Genomic DNA, 12787 nt, shown 5'->3' on the forward strand with positions numbered 1-12787 from the left:
TGCACCTCTTTGAATGCCATTGAAACTATCCATTACATTGCCTATTAGCCAATAACTCAAATAATAAAAAAATTATTCCAAAACAATAATATATAATGTTACATTTTTAGATCGTTTTGCATAGTGTTAAGTCCTCACACAAGGCAAATCCTTTCCTGAACGCTGATTTCTTTCAGAGGAAAAAAATAAAGTACTAGCTCAAGCAAATTAAAGATGTTTGAATTTCCATAAGAAGTTTGGTTGCACGTGTACTCTTAATCTCTTAATCTAGGACTTCTAACAAGAATTTGCTATGCAACACAATCCACAGTGTATTAAAGAACTGTCATTTCGGAGCAAGAGCTGTAAAGTGGCCCCACAAAAGAGAACAGAACTCCATTAGAGACATAACAATATATTAGCATTCCAACGGCTTTGCCTAGTGGAGGAGCATTTTTCCACTGGGTATAAATTACCCACTCAGCACTTCCAAGGCACAGCCCATTGAATTCAGCAAAGACACAAAGAGAGTAAACTTAAAAATGTCTTAAAGTTCCCAAATTCAAAGTCTGCATGCTATGTAGGAGTGTCCTTTATATTTTGATGTAGAGAACCATAAAGTAAAATAACAACTTACTCTTTCCTAGGCAAACTGCTCATGCCCTCATGGTACTACAAAACAATATAGCCTACAACTTATATTTCACATTTTCAAGTAATAATAATGCAGAAAGGGTAAAGATAATTCTCCAACTTAAGAAAACACCCCAAACCTCTTTTTTGTGTAGTCATAATTCAAAACCACTAGAGGTATAAAAAGCATTCTTGGCAAAATCAACCAATATCAAGCCCAACTTGAGTAATTTTTTTTTCCACATAGAGGTGGATTGAAATTATGTCTGGAGTAGCTGGGCATGTTGGCTGAAGCCTGTAATTTCAGCACTTTGGGAGGGCAGGGCAGGCAGATTGCTTGAGCTCAGGAATTGGAGACCAGCCTGGGCAACATGGCAAAACCCCACCTCCACAAAACATACAATGATTAGATGGCATGGTAGCATGTGCCTGTAGTCCCAGCTACTTGGAAGGCTAAGGTGGGAGGATCCCTTGAGCCCAGGAAGTCGGTGAGGCCAATGTTGCTGTGGACCGTGATAGAGCCACTGTACTCTAGTTAGGGTGACGAAGTGAGACTCTGTCAAAAAAAGAAAAAAAAGAAAGAAAGAAAGAGGGAGGGAGGGAAAGAGAGGGGGAGCTGTGTCTAAGTAAGCACAGTAGGAAATATTTCTCTTTTTTTGTTGTTTTTCTTCCAGACTTGCTATGAATATTATCAAATATTTGTCCCTTCTGCTCTCTTGTCCCTACCACTCCTTTGTAAAATTTGTTCCAACTTCTTACCAGCAGGGTTTTTTATGTTTTACTCAGAAGCCAAGAAAGTCAATGTTAGCATAAAGAATGCACTTAGAAAATCTATTATTTTCATTAAGAAAGTTTCTTTAGGACATAATTTTCTCTACAATCCACTGTTCATTTTCTATTGCATAAGAAACAACCCTAGGATTTTGCACATTCAGGTTGCTCCATAAGACTTCATCCATTCCTCCAGAACTCACAAGCGGGATGATTTGCCTGGTGGTCTTTTGGCCTAGCAACTAAACAAGACTATCACACTTACCGAGTTTCTAATAAAAGGATGATATTTATCACATTAAGTGGATAATGTGAGATGTTAGAAGTTTGTAAGTATGAGTAATCACAGGTCTTACCCTAGGGGTTCCATCCAACATGTGAGATAGACATAGAGTGTGAATGGGGATAAAAGATTACTCATCCAAATACATGATTTCTGGTATGCTTAGTTCTTCCACTATGTTCCCCCAAATCATTACCTTGGAGCCATTTGTTTGCCACCTGGAGAGATAGAGAAACAATGCTTGCATCTTATAAGCACCATAACCACAGCCAAAGGGAGGACCATAGCAGTGGGCTTTCCCCTAGAGAAATGACTGCAGATGGAAGCTGGAAGGATTACACCAATACTACTTCCCCCTTGCGAGTGGAATGCAAATCGCTGTAGAAAAACATGAGGAGAGAAAAATATTTTCTCTCCTGTATAGAAAAGCACAATGAACAGTAAGAAAATATTTTAATTTTCTCCAGTAACCTAGTGGAAAATTTTGACATCAATCCAGACTTAATTCTTTGCAGTACATTTTGTTGCCCAAAACTCCATTCTCTACCACATATAAATGTTTGTGAAGTAACATGGCAGCTTTTATCCAATGTGAAATATAGCTGAACGCTGATATCCATTACATATAGTTTCTCTCTCTTAGTGAACAAAACACCTTTTCTATCATAGCCATGCGGTTATTTTCAAAATGAAAAAGTGACCTGGTTGCTGATATATATAGGAGGTAATAAAGCACAAAGAAATGAAGAGCTTGGTTAGGAACCCAGCTGAAGGACCTAGTAACAAATATTAATTTTGGGTGATATTTCCAAATGGCTAATTTTCAGATCCATGTTATATTGATGCCATTATAACATGGATCTGAAATATTTGAACAGCATATTTTGTTTTCGAATCATTCTTATCTTTGTTACATAAAACTCATATATTCCCTCAAGTGTTAAAAACTCCAAGAGGGATTAAAAGCATAAAGAAGAAATCACACTATTAGCAAAGCCTTCTACACTGTGGCCTTGAGAAAGATCTTCCTGGGATTTAATTTCCTTAACTATAAAACAATTACCTCCAAAGTCACTCTAAAATTCCATAATTCTAAAATTGCTTAATATAGCTAAACTTTAATGTTCATCTTAAATGGAGATAATGGGAGGAATATTAATTTTTGATAAGGAGCCAATTGTGTTTCATAGCATATGATTTTTGCCAATTGTTTAGTTGATAAAGACACACACACAGAGAGAGAGAAAGACAGAGAGAGAGAGAGAATGTTCTTGGACTTCTAAGTCTTCAGGTAATCTCATCCAGACCCATGCCTTTAAATACCATCTGCATGTGAATGTTCTCCAGTCCAGACCTCTCCCCGAACTTCAACTCATTTCATTTTCTAATTAACATCTCCTGTGATATCTAATAAACATTCAAAGTATAATGTGCATGTTCAAGACCAAACACTTACTTTCCTTCCCCAACACCACAAACATGCCATTTTGGATGATTTCCTCATTCCAATAAATGGCAAATCCATTCTTTGAATTAGTTAACACTTTCCCCAAAATGGTGGAATTATTCCTGACACATTTTTTTCTCTCATACCCACATCCAAACCATGAACAAATCCATTCAGCTCTGCCTTTGAAATATACAAAATCTGACACTTTTTTTTTCTTTAGAGATGACGGTTTTGCTATGCTGCCCAGTGCAGTGGTTATTCACAGGCACAATCATAACACACCACGGCCTCAAATCCTGGACTAAAGCAATCCTTCTGCCTCAGCCTCCCAAGTAGCTAGGGCTATTGGTTCACACTGCCATGCCCAGCCTGAACACTTATTACCTCCATGGCTACTACCCTGGACCAAGGTAACATCTCTTCTTCTGGACTATTGAAATAGCCTCCTATTGGTCTCCTTGCTCCTACCTTTGACTCCCCTGAAGTCTAAGCCAAAATGATCCTTTTGTCATGCAAGAAAAATTACATGATTCCTCTGCTCAGAACCCTCTGGTGGCTTTTGCTCTTAAGTATAATCAATTCTTGCCTATAAGGCTCTAACTCGTTTAGTTTGCCCTCCTGCTTCCTCTTTGAAGTCACCACCTTCCATTATCCCCTTACTCACTGCTCCAGCCACATAACCCCATATTCTGATTACATTTTTCTTTATGATATTTATCACCACATGACATATTATGTATTTATTTTTGTTTTTTTGTTCTTGCGCTCTTCCTCTCTCTCTCAACTAGAATGTGAGCACTTCAAAGTGAGAAATTTTGTTTGGTTTGTGTATTCCTATATCCTCACAGACAAGAATATTGTCCAGAAATAATACATCTTCAAAAAGTATTACATAATAAATAAATACATAAAATGACTTCTCTTTCTCATGATATTTTGTTGGGCCCATAAATCATTTGTGAAAAATAAAAAAATACACTGGAAGATTGTGCAGTAGCTAAGATTAAAGTATTAACATATTTGTTACATAAAGAGTTTCTACAAATCAATAAGACACGCAAATGACCAAAAAAGATATAAAAAAGTTTAACATCACTAAATATCAGGGAAATGCAAATCAAAATGACAATGACATCATCTTATCCATTACAACAGCTTTTATCAAAAAGATAAAAAATAACAAATGCTGGTGAGGATGCAGAGAAAAGGGAACTCTTATATGCTGTTGGTAGAAATGTAAACTAGTACACCTGCTTATATATAAAAAACAATATGGAGGTTCCTTAAAATCTACTGATAGAAAGACCATACGATCCAGAAATCCCACTATTGGGCATTTATACAAAGGAAAAGAAATCATTATATTGAAAAGATATCTTTACCTCTATGTTTACTGAAGCACTATTCACAATAACCAAGATAAAAAATCAACCTAGATGTCAAACAACAGATTAATAGATAAAGAAAATATGGTATATATACACAATGGAATACTATTCAGCAATAAAAAAGAATGAAATACTGTCATTCAATGCAATGTGAATGGAAATGGGAGAAAGTTAAACACCACATGTTCTCATTCATAGGTGGAAGCTTAAAAAAAAGTTGGTCTCAGAGTGAAAAAGTAGAACAGAGGATACTAGAAGTTGGGAAGGGTAGGGAGAAGACAGGGAAAGGATGAGATTTGTTAAAGAATACAAAATCATAGCTATGTAGAAAGAATAAGTTCTAGTGTTTCATGCCATTGTAGAATTACTATAATTAACAAGAATACATAGTTTCAAGTAGCTAGAAGGAGGGTATTGAATGTTCCTAACACAAAGAAATGATAAATATTTGAGATGATAGATATGCTGATTACACAGATCTGATAACTATACATTATATGTATCAAAACATCACTATGTACCACATGAATATATATAATTATTACTTGTCAATTATAAAATTAAATTTTAAGAATAAAAATAAATGTTTTTAAAAGAAAAAACACAAAGACCAAGATATTATCTAAGATATTATATTCCGCACCACAGTTCCTTATGTTTTATGCACATCTATGGACTTTCTAAGGGATTCACTCTCTGCCAAGAATATCCTTTCTCCCTTATTCATCTTGTAAATTCTAAACCACTCTTCTAAATCTATTTTTTTATTATTATTATACTTTAAGTTTTAGGGTACATGTGCACATTGTGCAGGTTAGTTACATATGTATACATGTGCCATGCTGGTGCGCTGCACCCACTAACTCGTAAATAATACCTACGCAGCAATTGTCTGCACAAAAGAAGAAATATAAGTGATAAGCCAAAATAAATATGCATAAACTTCCTAGTAATAAAAATGTAAAATAAAACAAAGAAATTTTATTAATTAAATTAAAACACTTATTTAAAAGCTGTTGTTTATCATGGTGTATCATATCTGATAGTTTTATATGTTGTCTGCTAGCAGAATGGAAAATTGTAAAACACTTCCGGTAAACAATTTAATAATATGTTTTAATGTACTTATCAGATTTTTGAAAAGAGAAAAATATTAGAAAGTCAAATAGGGAGATGGTATGTACTTACTATATTATGGTATGTATATAAAATATTCTATATTTGAAATATGCATATGCATATAATAATGTAAAGTGAAAAAATCTCTCCCTGGACACAGACTGTATTTGGAGTTTGTAAACGATCCTGTTTCTAACTCTGACCCCATGACCTTGTGGGCCCACTCACTGGCACTCCTCCCCAAACCCTAACTCCTATTGCAATAGGTCCCAATAGCATTATAGCCTACCAGACGGACAGCATATATGTCTCCCTCTCTAAAAGACAATGATATCATGGTTATTATTAATGTATGATGGTAGATACACAACCTGATGAAAGATGTACATCTGTATTTACATCATGGAATCTCAAGCCAGGGAAATAACTTCTATTACTGGTAGCTTAGCATTTAAGGGAAACATGTCCCAAAAGATTACTTATAGATAATGCTGAAGATTTAATAGAAGCCAAAAAAATTTAGATTCAGTGTACCGATCAAAATTCCTTTTTGGTGTTAAGATTTGACTTGATGAAAAAAAGACTAGCGAAAAGCAGTTTGCAGCTATTAATGCAGAAGATCCTACACTCACAAGATCATCAGGAAATTCTAATTAGATCTGATGCATCTTCTAGTTTCACATACTTTATACCATATTTCTAAATCATATGGTAGGAGATGTAGGAAGTCAAGCCGTTCTACAGCTCTGGTCCTTATTAAACCCTTCTGTTCTTTGCTTTGGAAAACACACTTTGAGTTATAGTTCTTTGGATGCCTAGAGGCCACAGGGCACCACATCAATTACAGTGTATTATTATTAAACACATTATTTCAGAACCACATCTGTAGACAGATTTGTTTACACTGTGAAGGCATGCCCAAATCTGTTCTGCCTGATTCCTTTATAGCCTGTGGAGTCCTTTTCTCTCTATGTGCATAAGATGAAAAAATCAATCATACCCTTTCTCTAAAGGAAAGTATCAGCAGTTTTCTACTGAGGAACAAAATCATGGAGCAATATATTTTTTCAAGATGCAGAAAGATCAGTTGGAAGAGTAAATGTGAAATGATAGCCAAGAAATTTTTGAAAAACAGGAATATTTAAGGATTTTCTCTACCATAAATCAGAGCCAGAGTAATGTACATGGAACCAGCATATTAGTGCAGGAAATTGGTTCAGTACTAGAAAAGCAGAGCAACAGGACAAAATTGACAGCCTAAAAACAGAAATACATGTACTTTATGTGAGTGTCTGTATATTGTGTGAGGTGTGTGTGATATATATATATATGTTTGTTTAGGATGATATTTCAAATCAGAGAGGAAAAGTAATCTTCAATAAGTGACAATCAACAATTCGATACACATTTAGAGAAAATAGAGTTACAGTCTCATATTACACTATAGATAAATAAGATTTCCAGAAAGATTAAATAGATAAACATTTTTAAGCTATGAAAGTAACCTCTCTAATTTTCTTCTTATATTTGACAGTTAAAAAGGTAATTTGCTAAATAGGGAATCCTTTCCCCATTTCTTGTTTTTGTCAGCTTTGTCAAAGATCAGATGGTTGTAGATGTGTGGCATTATTTCTGAGAGCTCTGTTCTGTTCCATTAGTCTATACCTCTGTTTGATACCAGTACCATGGTGTTTTGGTTACTGTAGCCTTGTAATATAGTTTGAAGTCAGGTAACGTGATGCCTCCAGCTTTATTCTTTTGGCTTATGAATTGTCTTGGCAACGCGGGCTCTTTTTTCATTACATATGAACTTTAAAGTAGTTTTTTCCAATTCTGTGAAGAAAGTCATTGGTAGCTTCATGGCGATGGCATTGAATCTATAAATTACCTTGGGCAGTATGGCCATTTTCACAATATTGATTCTTCCTATCCATAACATGGAATGTTCTTCCATTTGTTTGTGTCCTCTATTATTTCATTGAGCAGTGGTTTGCAGTTCTCCTTGAAGAGGTCCTTCACATCCCTTGCAAGTTGGATTCCTAGGTATTTTATTCTCTTTGAAGTAATTGTGAATGGGAGTTCACTCATGATTCGGCTCTCTGTTTGTCTGCTATTGGTGTATAAGAATGCTTGTGATTTTTGCACATTGATGTTGTATCCTGAGACTTTGCTGATGTTGCTTATCAGCTTAAAGAGATTTTGGGCTGAGACGATGGAGTTTTCTAAATATTCAATCATGTCATCTGCAAACAGGGACAATTTGACTTCCTCTTTTCCTAATTGAATACCCTTTATTTCCTTCTCCTGCCTGATTACCCTGGCCATAACTTCCAACACTATGTTGAATAGGAATGGTGAGAGAGGGCATCCCTGTCTTGTGCCAGTTTTCAAAGGGAATGCTTCCAGGTTTTGCCCATTCAGTATGATATTGGCTGTGGGTTTGTCATAGACAGCTCTTATTATTTTGAGATACATCCCATCAATACCTAATTTATTGAGAGTTTTTAGCATGAAGGGCTGCTGAATTTTGTCAACGGCCTTTTCTGCATCTATTGAGATAATCAAGTGGTTTTGTCTTTGGTTCTGTTTATATGCTGGATTATGTTCATTGATTTGTGTATGTTGAACCAGCCTTGCATCCCAGGGATGAAGCCTACTTGATCATTGTGGATAAGCTTTTGGTATGCTGCTGGATTCGGTTTGCCAGTATTTTATTGAGGATTTTTGCATTGACGTTCATCAGGGATATTGGTCTAAAATTCTCCTTTTTGGTTGTGTCTCTGCCAGGCTTTGGTATGAGGATGATGCTGGCCTCATAAAATGAGTTAGGGAGGATTCCCTCCTTTTCTATTGGTTGGAATAGTTTCAGAAGGAATGGTACCAGCTCCTCCTTGTACCTCTGGTAGAATTTGGCTGTGAATCCGTCTGGTCCTGGACTTTTTTTGGTTGGTAAGCTATTAATTATTGCCTGAATTTCAGAGCCTGTTATTAGTCTATTCAGAGATTCAACTTCTCCCTCGTTTAGTCTTGGGAGGGTGTATGTGTCAAGGAATTTATCCATTTCTTCTAGATTTTCTAGTTTATTTGCATAGAGGTGTTTATAGTATTCTCTGATGATAGTTTGTATTTCTGTGGGATCAGTGGTGATATCCCCTTTATCATTTCTTATTGTGACTGTTTGAGTCTTCTTTCTTTTCTTCTTTATTAGTCTTGCTAGTGGTCTATCAATTTTGTTGATCTTTTCAAAAAAACCGGCTCCTGGATTCACTGATTTTTTGAAGGGTTTTTTGTGTCTCTATCTCCTTCAGTTCTGCTCTGATCTTAGTTATCTCTTGCCTTCTGCTAGCTTTTGAATGTGTTTACTCTTGCTTCTCTAGTTCTTTTAATTGTGATGTTAGGGTGTCGATTTTAGATCTTTCCTGCTTTCTCTTGTGGACATTTAGTGCTATAAATTTCCCTCTACACACTGTTTTAAATGTGTCCCAGAGATTCTGGTATGTTGTGTCTTTGTTCTCACTGGTTTCAAAGAACATCTTTATTTCTGTCTTCATTTCGTTATGTACCCAGTAGTCATTCAGGAGCAGGTTGTTCAGTTTCCATGTAGTTGAGCGGTTTTGAGTGAGTTTCTTAATCCTGAGTTCTAGTTTGATTGCACTGTGGTCTAAGAGACAGTTTGTTATAATTTCTGTTCTTTTACATTTGCTGAGGAGTGCTTTACTTCCAAGTATGTGGTCAATTTGGGAATAAGTGTGATGTGGTGCTGGCAAGAATGTATATTCTGTTGATTTGGGGTGGAGAGTTCTGTAGATGTCTATTAGGTCCACTTGGTGCAGAGCTGAGTTCAATTCCTGGATATCCTTTTTAACTTTCTGTCTCATTGATCTGTCTAATGTTGACAGTGGGATGTTCAAGTCTCCCATTATTGTGTGAGAGTCTAAGTCTCTTTGTAGGTCACTCAGGACTTGCTTTATGAATCTGGGTGCTCCTGTATTGGGTGCATATATATTTAGGATAGTTAGCTCTTCTTGTTGAATTGATCCCTTTACCATTATGTAAAGGTCTTCTTTGTCTCTTTTGATCTTTGTTGGTTTAAAGTCTGTTTTATCAGAGACTAGGATTGCAACCCCTGCCTTTTTTTGTTTTCCATTTGCTTGGTAGATCTTCCTCCATCCCTTTATTTTGAGTCTATGTATGTCTCTGAACGTGAGATGGGTCTCCTGAATACAGCACACTGATAGGTCTTGACTCTATCCAATTTGCCAGTCTGTGTCTTTTAATTGGAGCATTTAGCCCATTTACATTTAAGGTTAATATTGTTATGTATGAATTTGATCCTGTCGTTATGATGTTAGCTGGTTATTTTGCTCGTTAGTTGATGCAGTTTCTTCCTAGCATTGATGGTCTTTACAATTTGGCAAGTTTTTGCAGTGGCTGGTACCGGTTGTTCCTTGGGAAACAACAGGTGCTGGAGAGGATGTGGAGAAATAGGAACACTTTTACACTTTTGGTGGGACTGTAAACTAGTTCAACCATTGTGGAAGACAGTGTGGTGATTCCTCAAGAATCTATAACTACAAATACCATTTGACCCAGCCATCCCATTACTGGGTACATACCCAAAGATTATAAATCATGCTGCTATAAAGACACATGCACACATATGTTTATTGTGGCACTATTCACAATAGCAAAGACTTGGAACCAACCCAAATGTCCATCAATGATAGACTGGATTCAGAAAATGTGGCACATATACACCATGGAATACTATGAAGCCATAAAAAAGGATGAGATCATGTCCTTTGTAGGGACATGGATGAAACTGGAAACCATCATTCTCAGCAAACTATCACATGGACAAAAAACCAAACCGCATGTTCTCACTCATAGGTGGGAATTGAACAATGAGAACACATGGACACAGGAAGGGGAACATTACACACCAGGGCCTGTCATGGGGTGGCGGGAGGGGGGAGGGATAGCGTTAGGAGATATACCTAATGTAAATGATGAGTTAATGGGTGCAGCACACCAACATGGCACATGTATACATATGTAACAAACCTGCACGTTGTGCACATGTACCCTAGAACTTAAAGTATAATTTAAAAAAAAAAAAAAAAAAGGTAATTTGTTGGCCGGGCACGGTGGCTCATGCCTGTAATCCCAGCACTTTGGGAGGCCGAGGTGGATGGATCATGAGGTCAGGAGATTGAGACTATCCTGGCTAACACGGTGAAACCCCATCACTACTAAAAATACAAAAAATTAGCTGGGCATGGTCATGGGCGCCTGTAGTCCCAGCTACTCGGGAGGCTGAGGCAGGAGAATGGCATGAACCTGGGAGGCAGGGCTTGCAGTGAGCAGAGATCACGCCACTGCACTCCAGCCTGGGTGACAGAGCGAGACTCCATCTCCAAAAAAAAAGGTAAATTATCTCATACCAATGAAGCAGAATAGAAAGTCCAAAAATTGACCCACACCTCTATGGTAATTCATTTTTGATAAATATTAATGCAATTCAAAGGAGAAGTAAGTCTTTTCAACAAATGGCACTTGCACAAGTATCCAAATGCAAAAAAATAGCTCTTTGAGCTGTACCTCACACCATATACAAAAATTCACTTGAAATGGAATACAGACCTAAAGGTAACCAAAATTATAAAAGTTCCAGAATAAGACATATGAGAAATCTTAGCAAGCTTGAATTAGTCAAAGATTTCTTACATAGGATACAAATAGCACAATTACAAAAGAGTCATAAATACATTATATCAAAATTAAATGTTTTGCTCTTTAAAAGATACTATTAAAACACTGTTAATAAAGTAAAAAATTAAGCCACAGGCTGGGAGAAATATTTGCAAAGCATATATTTGATGAAAGACTTGTAAAAATAAAATGTAAGAACCTCTTGCAACTAAATAATAAGAACACATGCAACTCAATTTTTAAATGGCAATAGTTTTAAGTAGATACTGTGCCAACAAAAAAAAAAATGTATGGCAAATTAGCCAAGAAAAAAACTCAACATTATTGATCATTAGGGAAATGCAAATAAAACCACAGTGAGACAATCCTACATATCCATTAGAGTGGATAAAATTCAAACTGATAAAACCAAAGTTTGGCAAGGATGTTGGAACACCTGCAACTAAAATAAACTGTTGGTGGGAATACAAAGTGGTACAACCATTTGGGGAAAAGTTTGGCAGTGTTTTAGAAAGCAAAACATGTATTACCATTTGACTCAAGAAACATGAAAATATATGTCCATGCAAAGACTTGAATTTAAATCATCACGGGGGCATTATTTTTATCAGTCACCATCTGAAAACAATTCAAATATCAATCTTCTATGGATAAACAGATTGTAGTATGTCCGTATAATGGAATATTAATCAGCAATAAAAAGAACCATCTACTGAAATACTTAGTACGTCAGGAATCTCAAAACACTAGGCTAAGTCAAATAAGTCAGACAAAAAGACTACACATTTTATATACATATATATAATATATATATAATTTATATATAATATATAATTTATATATTATAACAAAAACTCTACACATTATATATTATACTATATATTAATATATGTCAATACACAATTTATATATTACATATAGTTTAAAATTTTATATATATATTTAAAATTATATAGAATATATAACTATATATTATATATAAACTATGTATATAGTTTATACATATAAAAACAGAAATACATGTACTTTATGTGAGTGTGTGTATATTGTGTGAACTGTGTATGTGTGATACATATATATATGTTTGTTTTGGGTGATATTTCAAATCAGAGGGAAAAAGTAATCATCAGTAAGTAACAATCAACAATTAGATATACATTTAGAGAAAATAAAGTTATAGTCTCACATTACACTATAGATAAATAAGATATGTTTATATCTTATATATGTTTTATATATTATATTATATATGTTTATATATTCATCTTTTATATAAATATATATATTTACATGAAATATTTTTAGAGTTCAAACTATAGCATTAAAAAAGTCATCCCTGTTTATGGATTGGAAGTCAATATTGTTACAATGTCTATACCACTCACAGTGATCTAGAGATTCAATTAAATCCCTACAATTTCCCTACAATGAAATCCCTACAAAAGTCCCCAT

Source organism: Gorilla gorilla, chromosome 3, assembly GCF_029281585.2.
Source record: "Gorilla gorilla gorilla isolate KB3781 chromosome 3, NHGRI_mGorGor1-v2.1_pri, whole genome shotgun sequence".
NCBI classification, from domain to species: domain Eukaryota; kingdom Metazoa; phylum Chordata; class Mammalia; order Primates; family Hominidae; genus Gorilla; species Gorilla gorilla.